The sequence below is a fragment of the Theropithecus gelada genome, chromosome 12 (assembly GCF_003255815.1).
Source record: "Theropithecus gelada isolate Dixy chromosome 12, Tgel_1.0, whole genome shotgun sequence".
Classification (NCBI taxonomy): Eukaryota; Metazoa; Chordata; class Mammalia; order Primates; family Cercopithecidae; genus Theropithecus; species Theropithecus gelada.
In genome coordinates, this window is record NC_037680.1 from 69,821,471 (window position 1) to 69,838,646 (window position 17,176).

The following is a 17,176-nucleotide window of genomic DNA, read 5'->3' on the forward strand; positions in this document are numbered from 1 at the left end:
GCCTCCACATTTTGCTCTTTCCAGAGCTGCAATCTAGTTCTGCCTCCCATCTGTCATAATCCTCCTTTTCTTTTCAATATATATTAAAGGACTCAAATAAAACAGCATATTCTCTAATCATAATTAAGACATAGATACATATATAAAAGTTTTTAAACAGTAAGAAATTAAGCAAAATAATTATAAATATCCTATATGTCAAAGAATAAATCACAAAAGGAATTATAGGATATTATTAATTCCATAATAATCAAACCACATCCTACAAAAAGCTGCAAAATTCAATAAGAGCAGTAATTTGAGTGAAATTAACAGTGTGTACAATACAAAAATAAAAGGTCTAAAATCAATGATAGAAGCTTTTAACTTAAGAAGAGCAAAATAAACTCAAAATAAGGAGAGGAAATAAAATTTTGAAAAAAGGACAAAATAATTGAAACATAAAATTAACAATGAAGGAAAATTTCAAAGCCTAAAGTTGGTTCTTTAAAATGATTAGTAAAATTGGTGTAGTTTAGCAAGATTGATCATGAAAAAGATAGAGGTAAAAATAAATTACAAACACTAACTATAAAATAGGAATTGATGTATTTCATATGAAAAGAAAAGGATAATGATGGGATAATATGAGCAACTACTGATTAAATAAAACAGTAAAATAAAGTTTAAAAATCTTATTAAAACTAATGCTAAAAGAACAAAACTAAATATCTAAATAGCTGTATAGCTATTAAATATATTGAATAGATGATGTAAAAAAAATCCTTATTACAAAGAAAAACCCAGAATCATATTGATTCATTGGTAAAGTCTATAAAATACTTGAGGAAAAATAACACCAAAATTACACAAATATTCCAAAACATGGAAGAGGATGAAACACTTCTTATGCTGTTTTACGAGGCCAGCATAACCCCAATACCAAAAGGTCAGCCATTTTAAACTATAAAAGAAAAACAATACAGGCCAATATCTCTTTTGAATTTAGACACAAATACTGTCAATAAAACATAATCAAATTCTATACAGCAATATACAGAGAAGATAACATATCATGGTACTCATGTAGGGTTTTCATAGGAATAAATATTTTAAAAATCAAAGTCAATAGTGGTAATTTGCCACATTAAGAGAAATAAAGAGAAAAATCATTATTATGTCAATAGCAGCAAAAAAATGATTTAAAAATATACCTCCATTCCTGATTGGAAAATTATGTGTGTGTGTATATATATATATATATATATACACATATATAAATCTGTGTGTGTGTGTATATATATATCTGTGTGTGTGTATGTGTATATATCTGTAACGCAATAATACAAGGGAACTTTCCTAATATGATATTGGACATTCATGACAGACCTACAAAAAACATTCTCAACAATATAGGAATATAAATTATCTCCATTTCCATGTATGATTATACCGCAGGTGCTGCCTATACAATAAGGGAAAAAAGTTAAAATACGTAAGTTGAACATATGTAAAAGTCCCTTACTTAAAATGTACATTATTATCTATAAGAAAACCTTACGGATTGGCTGGAAGCTATGGCTCATGCCTGTAATCCCAGCACTTTGGGAGGCTGAAGTGGGCAGATCCCCTGAGGTTGGGAGTTTGAGACTAGCCCGACCAACATAGAGAAATCCCGTATCTACTAAAAATACAAAATTAGCCAGGCATGGTGGTGCATGCCTATAATCCCAGCTACTTGGGAGGCTGAGGGAGGAGAATCGCTTGAACCTGGGAGGTGGAGGTTGTGGTGAGCCGAGATGGTGGCACAGCACTCTAACCTGAGCAACAAGAGCAAAACTCCATCTCAAAAAAAAAAGGAAGAAAGAAAAGAAAAGAAAACTTTATGGCTCAACAAGAAAAAAAAAACCAACCCTACCAGAATTACTAAATGTATTTAGCAAAGTTGCCATGTGCAGGTTATTATATAAAAACAATGAATTTTCTAGCAATAAATCAATATAAATAAAGCAATATAAATTACCTGATATTAAATATAATGACAAACTTCTAAGATCTTTTCACCAAAACTACAAAACATTACTGATGAAAATTAAAGAGCTAAAGAATTAAAAAGCTAAATAATATATATATCATGATTATTGAGACTGGAATACTCAATATTGTTATGATGTTTATTCTCATCAGCTTAACCTTTTTTTGTGGAAATTGGTGTGCTGATTCTAAAACTACATGAAAATGTAATGGATATAGATTAGTTAAAATAACCTTGTAAAAGAGAAACAACATAGTGCACTTTTACTATCTGACTTCAGTCAGATAGTAAAGGCTTTGTTACTATAGTCAATATTGGCATACGAATTAAAAAGAAGGGAACAAAAAGATAATCCAAACATGCTGTGTGCATTTATAATCAATTAAATGTTGACTTAGTCAATGTGAAGGAGAAGATATATCTTTTCAATAAATGGTTCTGGAACAACTGGATATATTAATCAAAAGTATTTTTAAGAATCTTTTTATTATTTTTATACAAATTCTTACATCACAGCTCAAAAAAATCTGTTTAAGATGAATCTTAGACCTAATTATAAGCACTACCCATAAAACTTCTAGAAGAACAAGGATTACTATTATGGCTAAGGTTAAGCAGAAATGCATTAGAAAAAAAGAAAAATAACTATAAAGGAAAAAATGATAATTTGACTTCATATAAAATAAACATTTGTTCTCATCTAAATAGAAAATCAATAGAAAAGCCACAGACTACAGGAGGTGAAACACTTAAAAAGCATATATATGGCAATTCACTAATATCGAGAATACATAAAAACTTACACTAGTCAACAGTAAAAATATAAATAAGCCAATTAAAATTGGCACAAACTTTATAAAGCAACTTTAAGTAGGAATAAATTTAAAAAGCACGTGAGAATGCATGACATCAATTAGAACTGAGAAAATGCAAGTTAAAACGTTATTGATATACAATCTTTTCCCACTAGAATGACTACAGGCAAACTGAAAAATTCTGACAAAGGTGTGGAGTCACAGGGAGTTTCATACATTGCAGTTTAAAATAGAAAATGCACAACCACCTTGCAAGACTGTTGGAGAATTTCTTGAATAGGTAAATATTTCACTACTAGGAATCTACCTGATATAAATAAAAACATATGAACTCAGAAAGACATACAAAAATGTTCATAGCAGTCTTATTTATAATAATTATGTGAACAAGCCAACTGTCCATTAAGAGGAGAGTGAATAAACACACTGTTACAGTCATACAATTAAAAACTCAAAAATAAAGATGAAATAATTAGTGATAGACCTAGTGACATGAATGGATTTTAAAACATTATGAGCAAGAAGAGCTGCACACACTTACAAAATGCATTGTACTACTTCATGTATAATGCTTCTAAGAATAATCCAGCAAAAGCGACCTATGGTGAGCATGTACATCCACAAACAAGCACAAATCTACTAGATTTTTTTAAAGTACAGTATTTATGAAGTCTTTATGAGACTACAAAAATGTGAATATGTGAAGCCTTTATGTGAAGCCTTTATGAGAGTACAAACATCTGTTAGTTTTCTGCCAAAACTCATTTTTATGAACGATTGACAAATACTTCCAGGTCATGAAAGAGGTTTTGAAATCTGGTCTTTGTGCACATTGTTTTGCTGCATATTTTAATGTTTTACAGTGAGATTACGAAATAGTAATCTAAATATTCCCTCCATCTATTCTCTACAGTGCTGCCACAGACAGGGTTTTATGTCACATCCAAGGAGTGTTGTTAGGTAACAACAGATGTACTTCAACACTTTTATCCATTTGAGAAGATTACCATTGCTGTACTGGAGGCGTATAATGTTTTTATAAAGCTATCTAGTTGAAAAATGTGTTATCTTTATTTCAAGGTGACCATTCACTATGTTCTTCCAAAGCTTTAAGGAAGGCTAGATATAAACTTCAGCTGTGACTAACACCAAACAGAGAATTCTTTGACATCTGTGCCAGCTGTTCCTCCATTTGAACACTGTTTAGTTTTTGAACTGATGAAAAAATTTCATCTGTAAATGAAGCAATGACTTTGTATTTGACTCTCTTTTTTTTCATTAAGGCAGTGCATAGTGGCAGCTCATTTATTTTTTTAATATATATTAAGTTCTGGGATACATGTGCAGAATGGGCAGGTTTGTTACATAGGTATACATGTGCATGGTGGTTTGCTGCACCTATCAACCCGTAATCTACATTAGATATTTCTCCTAATGCTATCCCTCCTCTTGCCCCCCACCACCCGCAGACCCAGTATGTAATGTTCACTTACCTGTGCCAATATGTTCTCATTGCTCAACTCCCACTTATGGGTGAGTACATACAGTGTTTGGTTTTCTGTTCCTGTGTTATTTTGCTGAGAATGATGGTTTCCAGCTTCATCCATGTCCCAGCAAAGGACATGAACTTATTCTTTTTTATGACTGCATAGTATTCCATGGTGTACATGTGCCACATTTTCTTTATCCATTCTAATATTGATGGGCATTTGGGTTGGTTCCAAGTCTTTGCTATTGAGAATAATGGTGTAATATCATTATGTGTGCATGTATCCTTATAGTAGAATGATTTATAATACTTTGGGTATGTACCAGTAATGGGATTGCTGGATCAAATGGTATTTTTGGTTCTAGGTCCTTAAGGAATCGCCATAGTCTTTTCCACAATGGCTGAACTAATTTACACTCCCACCAATAGTGTAAAACCATTCCTATTTCTCCACATTCTCTCCAGCATCTGTTGTTTCCTGATTTTTTTAATGATTGCCATTCTAACTGGTGTGAGATGATATCACATTGTGGTTTTGATTTGCATTTCTCTAATGCCTAGTGATGATGAGCTTTTTTTCATATGCTGTTGGCCGCATAAATGTCTTTTTTTGAAAAGTGTCTGTTCATATCCCTCATACACATTTTGATGGGGTGTTTTTTTCTTGTAAATTTGTTTAAGTTCACTGTAGATTCTGGATATTAGCCCTTTGTCAGATGACTAGATTGCAAAACTATTCCTTAGAAGAAAAACTAACAAACAGAAAGCAATAGCATCAACATCAATAAAAAAGATGACCATGCAAAAACTCCTTCCAGAGGTCACCAACAGCAAAGACCAAAGGTAGATAAATACACGAAGATGAGAAAAAAAGAGTGCAAAAAGGCTGAAAGTTCCAAAAACCTGAATGCCTCTTCTCCTCCAAAGGATCACAACTCCTCTCCAGCAAGGGAACAAAACAGGATGAAGAATGAGTTTGACGAATTGACAGAAGTAGGCTTCAGAGGGTGGGTAATAAACTCTTCTGGGCTAAAGGAGCGTGTTCTCACCTAATGCAAGGAAGTTAAGAACCTTGCTAAAAGGTTAGAGGAATTGTTACCTAGAATAACCAGTTTAGAGAAGAACAAAAAATAACCTGAGGGAGCTGAAAAACACAGCACAAGAACTTCACAAAGCATATATAAGTATCAATAGCCAAATCAATCAAGTAGAAGAAAGGATGTCAGAGACTGAAGATCAACTTAATGAAATAAAGCATAAAAACAAGATTAGAGAAAAAAGAATGAAAAGGAATAAACAAAGCCTCCAAGAAATATGGGACTACATATAAAAGACCAAACCTACGTTTAATTGGTGTAGCTGAAAGTGATGGGGAGAATGGAACCAAGTTGGAAAACACTCTGCAGGATATTATCCAGGAGAACTTCCCCAACAAAGCAAGACAGGCCAACATTAAAATTCAGGAAATACAGAGAACACCACAAAGATACTCCTTGATAAGAGCAACTCCAAGAAATATAATCATCAGATTCACCAAGGTTGAAATGAAGGAAAAACATGTTAAGGACAGTCAGAGAGAAAGGTTGGGTTACCCATAAAGGGAAGTGCTTCAGACTAACAGCAAATCTCTTGGCAGAAACCCTACAAGCCAGAAGAGAGTGGGGGACAATGTTCAAAATTCTTAAAGGAAAGAATTTTCAAACCAGAATTTCATATCCAACCAAACTAAGTTTCATAAGTGAAGGAAAAATAAAATCCTTTACAGACAAGCAAATGCTGAGGGATTTTATCACCACCAGGTCTGCCTTACAAGAGCTCATGAAGGAAGCAGTAAATATGGAAAGGAAAAACTGGTACTAGCCACTGCAAAAACAAACCAAAATGTAAAGCCCATCAGCACTGTGAAGAAACTGCATCAACTAATGGGCAAAATAACCAGTTAGCATCATAACGACAGGATAAAATTCACACATAAGAATATTAACCTTAAATGTAAACAGGCTAAATGCCCCAATTAAAAGGCACAGACTGGCAAATTGGATAGAGTCAAGACTCATCAGTGTGCTGTTTTCAGGAGACTCATCTTACGTGCAAAGACACACATACGCTCAAAATAAACGACTGGAGGAAGATTTACCAAGCAAATGGAAAACAAAACCAAAAAAAAGCAGGGGTTGCAATCCTAGTCTCTGATAAAACAGACTTTAAACCATCAAAGATAAAAAAATTCAAAGAAGGGCATTACATAATGGTAAAGGATCAAAGCAACAAGAAGAGCTAACTATCCTAAATATATATGTACCCAATCCAGGAGCACCAAGATTCATAAAGCAAGTTCTCAGAGATCTACAAAGGGACTTAGACTCCCAGACAATAATAGTGGAAGATCTTAACACCCCACTGTCAATATTAGACAGATCAACAAGACAGAAAATTAAGAAGGATATTCAGGACTTGAACTCAGCTCTGGACCATGCAGACCTAATAGATATCTACAGAACCCTCCCTACCAAATCAACAGAATATACATTCTTCTCAGCACCCCATCGCACTTGACTATCTCTTTTAGACTAGGATATATGTATTTCATTTCTGTGTATTGAGAAAATAAAAGATATTAATTGATAGACTGATAACTAGTAGTGTTTTTAGAACAATAAAAGTAAAATCTTACAAATTATATCTCATTAGCTTAGTCGCTGTAATTACATGCTGGGCAGTCAGTTTCATAAATTCAAATGTGTTATCGCTCAGCATATGATAGTCTCTCACATTTTGAAATGCTTGAGTTTTTAGCATTACTGCTAATACTTTGCGTTTTCTGTGATTTCCTTGCAGGTGTTACAATACAGCTTTGATTTTTAACTTAGAGTGACAGAAAATTTTTATATAAGAGTGTCATTGCGGACAAAATTTCTGAAATTCATGATTTTAGAAATTGGTGCTTAGTTCTAATATTTCAATGCCAATGTCTAATTTAATATTTATATTGTTAAACTGTATCAGCATGTTACTGAATTAAGAAATCATTTTTGTCTATTTATTCTCAATAAGGACATCTATGGTGATTTGCGAAAGACAATGTCCTAATTATTTGTAAAAGTAATTTGAAAAAAAAGGTATAGAAAAACACATAGAATGCATTGTTAGGAAGCTTGACTCTAACCGAGACTTTCAAGGATGTTCATACAATAGCCTGATATTTTAAAATGGGAAGTATTTTTATTGTAAATATTTTTAAAATTTGTGGGTACATAGTAAGTGTTTGTATTAAGTCTTTTCAATGCAATGAGACAAAAAGCATAAAAAGGTTTGAGAAAGTGTGGAAAACATCAACCTCAGGCCAACCTACTCTCAATGTTGTTTTTCAAAGAAACATAATGGTAATTCCGTTAACATGGAAGGTAGGTACTTGGTCACAGGAAAGACAATGCAACTCATGCAGTATTAAATTTTTTGTAATGAAAATGATAAAAAAAATTCCTTCAAGAAGATGGAAAATACATAAATAAGCTTTAAAAAGCTCAAATTTGAGGAGAATATAATTGAAGAATAAATTGTAGAATTCTGCATGATTTCCAAAGCTATGGAAGCCCGCAATTTAAAATCAAGACAAGAAAATAATCACAATTACGTTCTTTTTCTAGTTATATTGAATGACTTTCATTCAACTGTAAATTCTACCCTCACAACCTGCAGCATCTATATTATGCAGCTGTTTTAACGGGTGTCTCATGGATTTCCATTAATATGTTCAGCCAATTAACACATGCCATGTAAATTATCTTTCCATTTTATTCTATTTCTCTTCTTTCCCCATGACATTATTTGCTGTGGCATCCCTCTACAAGAAATAATGATTTGTCACCAGGGCTCCACAGTGGTCCTGAGTTGTGCAGAATCATTAAGGCACTGAGACTGCCTTGAGTTTCATTCATAAGTATATAGAATATCTCCCTTATCTTCAGCCGCCTATATTTGACACAATCACAGACACCACAAGAGGAGGGCTACTGACCCACTACTGCAGAGATACTGTAAATGAAAACAGTAAAAACAGTAGCTTCTATTGCTCTTTTTTACTTTTTTTTTTTTTTTTTTTTTTTGGAGGAGTTTTGCTCTTGTTGCCCAGTCTGGAGTGCAATGGCATGATCTCGGCTCACCCCAAACTCCAACTTCTGTGTTCAAGTGATTCTTCTGCCTCAGCCTCCAGAGTGGCTGGGATTACAGGCACACGCCACTATGCTCAGCTAATTTTGTATTTTTAGTAGAGACCGGGTTTCTCCATGTTGGTTAAGTTGGTCTCAAATTCCCGACCTCAGGTGATCCTCCTGCCTTGGCCTCCCAAAGTGCTGGGATTACAGGTGTGAGCCACCTCACCCAGCCTGCTCTCTTTTACTCTTGATCTCACTCTTCCATTTTATCTTCTTTTCTAATCACTAATTAAGACAACTGAGCAGTGCAGGGCTGGAAGCTAACCTCAAGTTGTCTTCTCAGTCTTCTGTAATCCTATACCCTACATTTTGTTTTTCACCAAAATCTTATTGGTTTTGTTTTCCAGTGTATTGAATCTTGTCTTTAAAAATTACTTTTTCCAAAATTGTATTTCACTTTTCCTATGTATTTGTATTCTATACATTGAATCCTATGTATTCAAATATAAAATTCCTTTATATTTGAAAAGCTGTGATGAATCAAATAATCAATTACTTATTGTGTCTCCACAATATATTCATCACTGTGTAGTGGATTTTGAAAATGTAAGAGAAGCACAATGTCCGTGTTGACAAATAGTTTACAATGCACACTGAGAAAGAAGCGGAAAACAGGCATAACTATTAAAATCATGTAGAATTCAAGTTCTGCACTTTATAGAAAAATTAGTCACTATAAATGAGATGTAAATTATCAATTATAAACCATAAATTTAATAGTTTGAAACTATTATACATGAGAGACAAATTTTAAATCATAATTTAAAAAACTATTACAAATAAAAATATGATGATTGAAAGTATGAAAGATGGTTTTGCAAAAGAAATAGCATTTAATTTTAATATGATGGCTAATCGAATATAGATGGCTTTTATTTAGAGATAGAAGAAGCATAGAATAATTCAGAAACTTCCAAGAATATGTATGTCATTAGTATGTAAATAATTCACTGAGTATTGGCAAAAAAAAAAAAAAAAGAAGCAGCATTGATTCTTAGTGAGTCAATCAATATATTCTATGGGGAAAAAAAGACCCATGATAGCCTTCTTTCTTCAGGAAGGTAAGGGCAATAATATTTGCCAACCACTTTGAAAAAACAGGCCAATTTACCAGGGTTGCCTTGAGAAATCAGCTAATGACTTCCCTAAGTGTCCTTTGTGTGAAATGAAGACTTTAATATGACATGACGAGGCTCCAAAGAAATACTAACATATTAACTGCACCAATCTAATTATACTAGAAGAACAAGTTTGGTAGAGTCCTAGGCTACTATCTTAGAAAGCTGAAGTTAGAATGTCTTAATCTGTTCACAGAGGTACAGCACGAGTGGTTTTTACTTTGAGTTAACATTGAGGGTTCCAGCTTTAATACCATATTATTTATTTTCTATTAGTTATTTTGTATATCATATACAGTTAATGTACTAGAGTAAAGAAAAATTCATTTTTGAAAAGTTAATTTGAAAATACACTCTTTTATTTGAATGGCTTACTCTCTTTAAAATACATTTTAAATGGTAAAATTGCTCTTTCTGTGAAAGTAAAATTATGACAGAGAGACTAAAATTCTTAGTATTTTTAAAGTTATGCTATCAGTAGGTATAATTAAAACACATAAGATCTAAGGATTATGTAGTCATAAGTATACATATTGTACATCTTATAGCTTTAATCTCATGTTAACATTTAAAATAATCATTGTCACTTTTAAATTTTAAGTAATTGAGATTAGTGCAAAACCAAGTGATTTTATTTTGATAAAACATAATTTGTTACATCTTAAAGTACTAATATTTTCTAAACCATAACTTTATTCTATGTATCAAATTGACTAACTTCTAATTTGTAAATTCTGAAATTAAGTAAAATAAGTTATAGTGTATTACATTCTAAAATTTTGATCTGAAAGCCAAAATTTCCTAGTTTTGAACTAGTTCTTCATAACTTTCTAAGTAATTAGCATTTTTGTAAATCTCAGAATTCATTGGTACTTGTTTGTCTTATTTTATATATTGTGATTTGTAGAGATATATTAATCAAAAATATATACAAATAAATTATTATATCATTGTATAAGTATATTTTTGTTAGATATTAAAGTAATCTTTGTGTTTTATATTAGTTTTCTGAATGCTTGTAAATAGTTTAATTGGTTCTGGAAATTAATCTGTGATGGCCAAACATTGGTAGTTGCAATAAATTTACTCTGTGTTGTAGGCTAAAACATGATGTCCCGAAAGTCAAATTCCTGGAAACCTATTTGGAAGAAAATGGTTTTTGTAAATATGATTATGTTAACAATCTTGAAATGTGGAGATAATTCTAGATTATCTGGTGGTCCCTAAACTCAATGACAAGTGTTCTCATAAGAAAAAAGCAGAGGAGGATTTGAAACAAGTATAATACAGAAGACACAGAAAGGAAGAGGAGGCAACATGATCCTGGAGTCAGGATCAGAGTGTTGTGGCTATAAACCAAGGAACCAGGAACCATATAGAAACTAGAAGATGCAGAGGTTGAATTGCCTCCTGGAACCTCTGCAAGAAGTACAACACTGCTGACACCTTAATTTCAGAAATCTGGCCTCCAATACTATGAGAATACATTTATGTGGTTTAAAGTCACCAAGCTTATGGTAATTTGTTATGGAAACCACAGGAAACAAATACATTATCTAAAACATCAAAGTTGATTATTTTCAAGTAACCTAATAACCTATTGTTTCATTTCTTTCAGAAATTCTTACTATAGTACTTTAGGGAGCAAAATCCACATCAGAAATTTATATAATACCACAATGGATGAATTCCAGCAGTAAGAGAATACTCTATTTCCAGGTAAATATTAAGGCTTTTATTCTTTCAAGCAGATCTTCTTAACCTTGACATTATGAACCTTTTCAGCAGAGAAGATAATTCTCCACTGTTGGATGTCCCATGCACTGCAGGCTTTTTAGCAGCATCCTTGGCCTCCATCCATTGGGTGCCAATGGCAATTTTCACTTGCAAAAGTAAAAAATGTCTCCAGATGCTGTCAGACCTCCACTGGTGTTCAAATTCTCCCCTAATTAAAGAGAACTATGAAAACATTACTGAAAATGTACCTAGTATTTGGGACAAATTTCTCACTAACTTTATTTTTGAATATTTTATTGTCCAAAAAGGGAAAAACATAATCTATGAATGTCCTTTTCTTCAATGTGACCTTAACAAGGCTACCTTTGAGAGGTGGGGGTCAGTGTTTCATCATGTGTGTATGGGTAGATTTGTGACTACAGTGGAAGTGAAGCTGCGTGACTTTCAAAGCTATTTTATAAGAGACAATACATCTTCCTCTTAATTTTCTTTAAATGTTTGCTTTTGGAACCCAGCCATCATCCTTTGAAGAAACCCAGGCAGCCTATAGACAAGCATGTGGAGAGGAAGCAAAAAACCCCGGTTTCTAGTCCCAGCGGAAGTGCCTGGTGACCTTCAGCCCTATTTGACAGCCACATGATTGAGCCATCTCAAAGGTAGATGTTCTGGCCCTCAGTTGAATGACAGCAGCTGATGCCACCTGCGTCAGGGATGTGCTGTCCCTACCAAGCTCTTTCCAATTGCATTTTTGTGAGCAAAATAACTCATTTTTATGAGTTTAAACTGCCAAATTTTGAGGTGCATTGTTATGTAGTGATAGATAACAAAATCATTATCCCAGTATGCTAAAATACTCAATAAAAAGAGAGGAGCTTTCAAGGAAGACTTTTCAAATATTATATTTGATTTTCCCCTTTCTTGCTGGCTTTCTTGCTCCTTCCCTTCCTCCTTTTCTTCCTCCCTTTCTTTTTTTCCTTTGCTACTTTCTTTTTCTTTCAAGCTTTACAAGTTTGTCTTATACATTGTTGAATACTGATTAGATTTATTTGTATATTTACAAGTGGCTTATAATACAGATGACAGTGTTTACTTTTATGCAACTGTAATAAAGTTCAATCAGCTGTAATGCATCCCACTTAATGGAATACTCTGTGCATCATAGTCCTCCTAACATCTTCCACTCATCCTTCAAAACACAAAACAAGTGAAGTCCTTTCTGGGACATCCAATTATAGTTGATTGCTCTAATTTTGTACTGCTAAGACATACATATTATGTCATTTGTTGCCTTTTGATCTGTTTTTCTTGTATATAGACATAGAACTTGAGAATGGAGACTTCATTGCATTCTGTCTTTACATTCTGGGTTCAATAGAATGTCAGATCTGTAATAAATATAGAATAATTGAGCCTGTGATTTGCCAAGTTCAACATTTGAGAACTGGTCATAAAAATTGTGTGTGGTATGAATGTGAATGAGTAAAATAATAACTTAATGTAAGTCAAAGTCATATAATTGGAAAGGTTGTGATTACCAAGGTCGTAGGAAGACAGAATGAGTGAATGACAAACTGCACAGTTTACCCAGTAAGAAGTTTCACATTTCCAGATCATTACTCATGTGCTGAATAGCAAGGATAAACATAAAACTGCAATTATGCAATTATGCTTGAAATAAGATCATGTGTGTATATTAAACTACATAGTATCAACTAAAGCAAATGTTGCTCTTCAAAATATTGTGAAAATTTTGAGACAAAGTGAATTTAGAAAACACTGGAAGTAAATAAATCCAGGTGCTAAAGTAAATACTATGAATTAACAAAACCTAGAGAAATAAGATTTTAGGGAAATGTTTATTTCTAAAAATAGATACATGTCTATGCATTTGTTTACCTCCGATTATATATAGTTTGAGTCTAAAATCTAAGAATAATTTTTTTCCCTGGGATGTGCATGAAAAGATACAAAAATCCAATCATTCAGTGATCAATACAATATGTATATTTATAATTATCTCAAGACTTGGTCTTGGGATATTTTGTTATTTAAAAAGCCTCTTGGTTTCTTCCTTTCTGACTTTTTTTTTTAACTTTCTGAAAATCAAATACTTAAGAATTTTAGAAATACTATATTACATTGAGACTTAATAAAATTACAGGTGAAAAAAATAAACAAAAAGTTTAATTAAACGTATACATTTTGTCTCTAGGAAAACAAGTGGTCTTTGAACAATGTCAAATTAAGTTGTTATGTTGATTTGTGATGTTATGATGACGTAAATGGCCTCTTACAATACATAACTTCCAGAGTAAAGCAAAAATATGTAATTTATAAATTTTATCACATTAAATTTCACATTTTCATAAAGAATTCATTGTATGATTTTAATTTGTTATATAAAAATACATAAATATTATTTTTATAAGCAAATTAGAGAGTTGAACAATGCTAAATTATTTCCCCCTTGTGATAATGCCCATTAACTAATTTTAAGTTATTGAATAGCTGGCTGATTTAAAGTATATGACTTTAAAAGACACTTCTGAAATCTGTCCCCCAACCCAAATTAGCATTTGTTACATGCCTGTGCTCTTACAATTTCTTTGTTTGATAAACTGCATCCTATTCAGAAGACCTCATGCTTGACATAGTATTGAATATGTGTTTTGTTGATTTTGAAAGACTCACAGCTGGGATGCTATTCATAAGTAAGCTGAAAGAAAATACTAGTACTCCACATCATGTAGTATTTTTCAGATTCACAATAGTATGTAAATTTTAAGTCATTATTACTCATAACAATCATAAAAATGCTATTTTCTCTTTCCAGATGGACAAATAATCTTAGACCATAAATTGGAGAAAAAACTTAAAATGAATCACTTAATGTCTTTTTGTTTATTATTACTTTTTTAAAACCTCTCTCATTATCTACTCTTACTTTATCAGGAAATCAACCACACACCTGATTTCTTGAATAATGAAATGAAATATCTGAATCTTTAAAGTATAAGCTTTTTCTTGTTCTTTATTACCACCATTTTCATCTTTTTAAAGAAAGGCATCAACTTAAATATATTATAATAGCACTGAATTGGTCCAATTAATTATAACATGGAATGGTGAAAAAAAAATCATGTTCTGATTTTGTTGTTTTGTTAGATCTTTTAGAGATCTGAAGATATACCCTCACCCTATAACCCACCATACGTTTACGGATTTTCTTTTCTTATTTTAGTTTCTGGTTTAGGAAATAAGAGGAAAATAACTAATTGCAATTATTGTTATTTCTCAAATATACTGCACTCATCTCTGCATGTACATTATGCATTTATTTCAATGGAATTCAAACATAATTTTTCTCCAGCAGATGTAATATGAAATGCTTGCAATTCTGTTTTAAATGTTTTCTTAAGCTTTCTGTTTAATGTTACATTAAATGATAAGTCTGTGTATTGAAGGCTTTTCTAATGAGATATTAAAATTATGATTGATTGTTAACACTTCCAATCTAACCTACTCCAGAAGTTGATTGAAAGAAACAAAACTCCTCCCTGCTTTGAAGTAGATACCTAGTGTGGGAAAAACAGTGAGTTTACATACTCCACAATAAAAATGAAAAGGAATCCATATCTGAAATTATTATGAAAAATGCAACAAAAATATCACAGTATCATAATAATATTGTATAATATTATTTTGTATAGCTAATACTGAGGATTCATTTGCCTCTTTTGGACTAGTCCCCATGTCTCATGGTGTTGTGAAACTTAAGCCTTATTGCTTATTAAAAAGATAATACTAAACTAGCATTACAAGGGGATTTATTCCTCATATTTAAAAGTGCCTAGATGTTTGCTCAAGAAAAATAAGTCCCATCTGCCATCTACAATCCATACAACAACATATAAAGCTCAAAAAGTAATTGGAGAGCTGATCCAGCCTTCTCCAGACTGCCTATTGATCCTATAATCTGCCATTTCTTTAGATTCTAAGCAGCTTGCTATGCTTCTCGGATATATCTTTTCAGCTATGTTGTAATGAGTAAGATTAAAGTCTGGTCACTTCAACCGCCAGTATATAGAAGTCACTAACTAAAATGGTTTTAAAGACTAGGCACTTGCTTTGATGTACCAGGAACAAAGGGTAGGAATCACATATCTTAAGAAGTTAAAATTTTGGCACTGAATATTGACACTTTTTTATTGGGTGTTACTATTGTACATCCTAATATCTTGGTATAAGAATTAAAATAGGAGTGTTTACAAAAAGAATTAATATATTTTAGGCAACCGCACTTAAGAGATACTTTTTAAATTAGTTCTCAAAGTATATTTTCTTTTGTTCTGAGAGTATTTCATCTCAATATACATATCTTTTTATATGGTTTACTAAAAAAAATTTCAAATTGGTTTAATTTTTCTGTTTTATGACTTGTTTACTTTGTTACTTTGAATCAATAACTTACATATTGTTATTCACCACTATACCTCAATGGGGGAAAACTGAACTCACCAAAAAGATAACACTAGATTTCAATAATCAAAAAGATGTATTTCTGTGTGTGTGTATGTGTGTGTGTGTGTTTATAGGTATATATGTGCAGCTACAGAGAGATAGGTTATAAGTATGTGAGTGGGAGGATAAGTGGACATGTATGTGTTTGTTTATAGCAATTATTCTAGAGTTACTTCTTTTAGACTAAGGAAATCCCTAGGTGATTCATTTGCAATAGGACAGCATTTCCTGAAAGTTGCACTAAAGAATACTAGTTCCAGGGGATATATTTATATATATAGCCAAATCATTTGTGACTTAATCACAATTTGGGAACAAAAGAAAATATTTTACTATTTGCTTCAAATTATAATGAATTTGGATCATTTGTCATTTAAATAAAAAATAAGGAATATTTCAATAGGAAAAATGTTACCTATGTTTCCAGTGATGACAGATAAGAACAGGAGATATTAGCAAATAATAATCACATATAGAGGCAGGGCACAGTGGCTCATACCTGTAATCACAGCCGTTTGGGAAGCAGAGGTAGACGGATCACTGGAGCCCATTACGCAACATAGCAAAACCCTATCTCTACAAAAAATATATATATAAATTAGCCATGTGTGGTGGTGCATGCCTGTAGTCTCAGTTACGTAGGAGACAGGCAGAATAACTGCTTGATCCCAGAAGTAGAAGCTACGGTGGGCAATAATGGTGCCACTGCATTCACCTGTGAGTGACAGAGGAAGAGTCTGTCTCAAAAAAAAAAAAAAAAAAGCATATAGTGATTTTTATTTTCTAAAGGTGTAAAAGAGTAAGGTTAAAAAAAATGGTAAGAGTGAGCTGGGTATGGTGGCTGACACTTGTAATTTCGCCAACTCAGGAGTGCTAGGAAGTTGGCTTCAGTCCAGGAGTTCAAGACCAGTCTGTGCAACAAAGTTGAGACTATCTCAAAAAATAGAAAAAGAATGTGTTTGAAATGAATGGTACAGACAGGATTTTAAAGGTAGTATAAGAGTATGATATGTTGAGGTTACTTTCAGGCATGCAAATTGTTTGTTAGCCTAAAAAAGAATTACGAACAAGGAATATTTTGTATATTATTTTCCAACTTTAAATGCATAGTCATTAACATCACTTTTTCAAAGTTTTTTAAAAAGCAATGTTACTTAGATGTTCAATATAGTTTTCATAGATAATAAAAGGCAAATGCTGGAAAGGAATAGATTTTAGTGCTCCAGTAGTGGAGTAATAAAGCATCAGTCTTAGTGCATATTTTCATT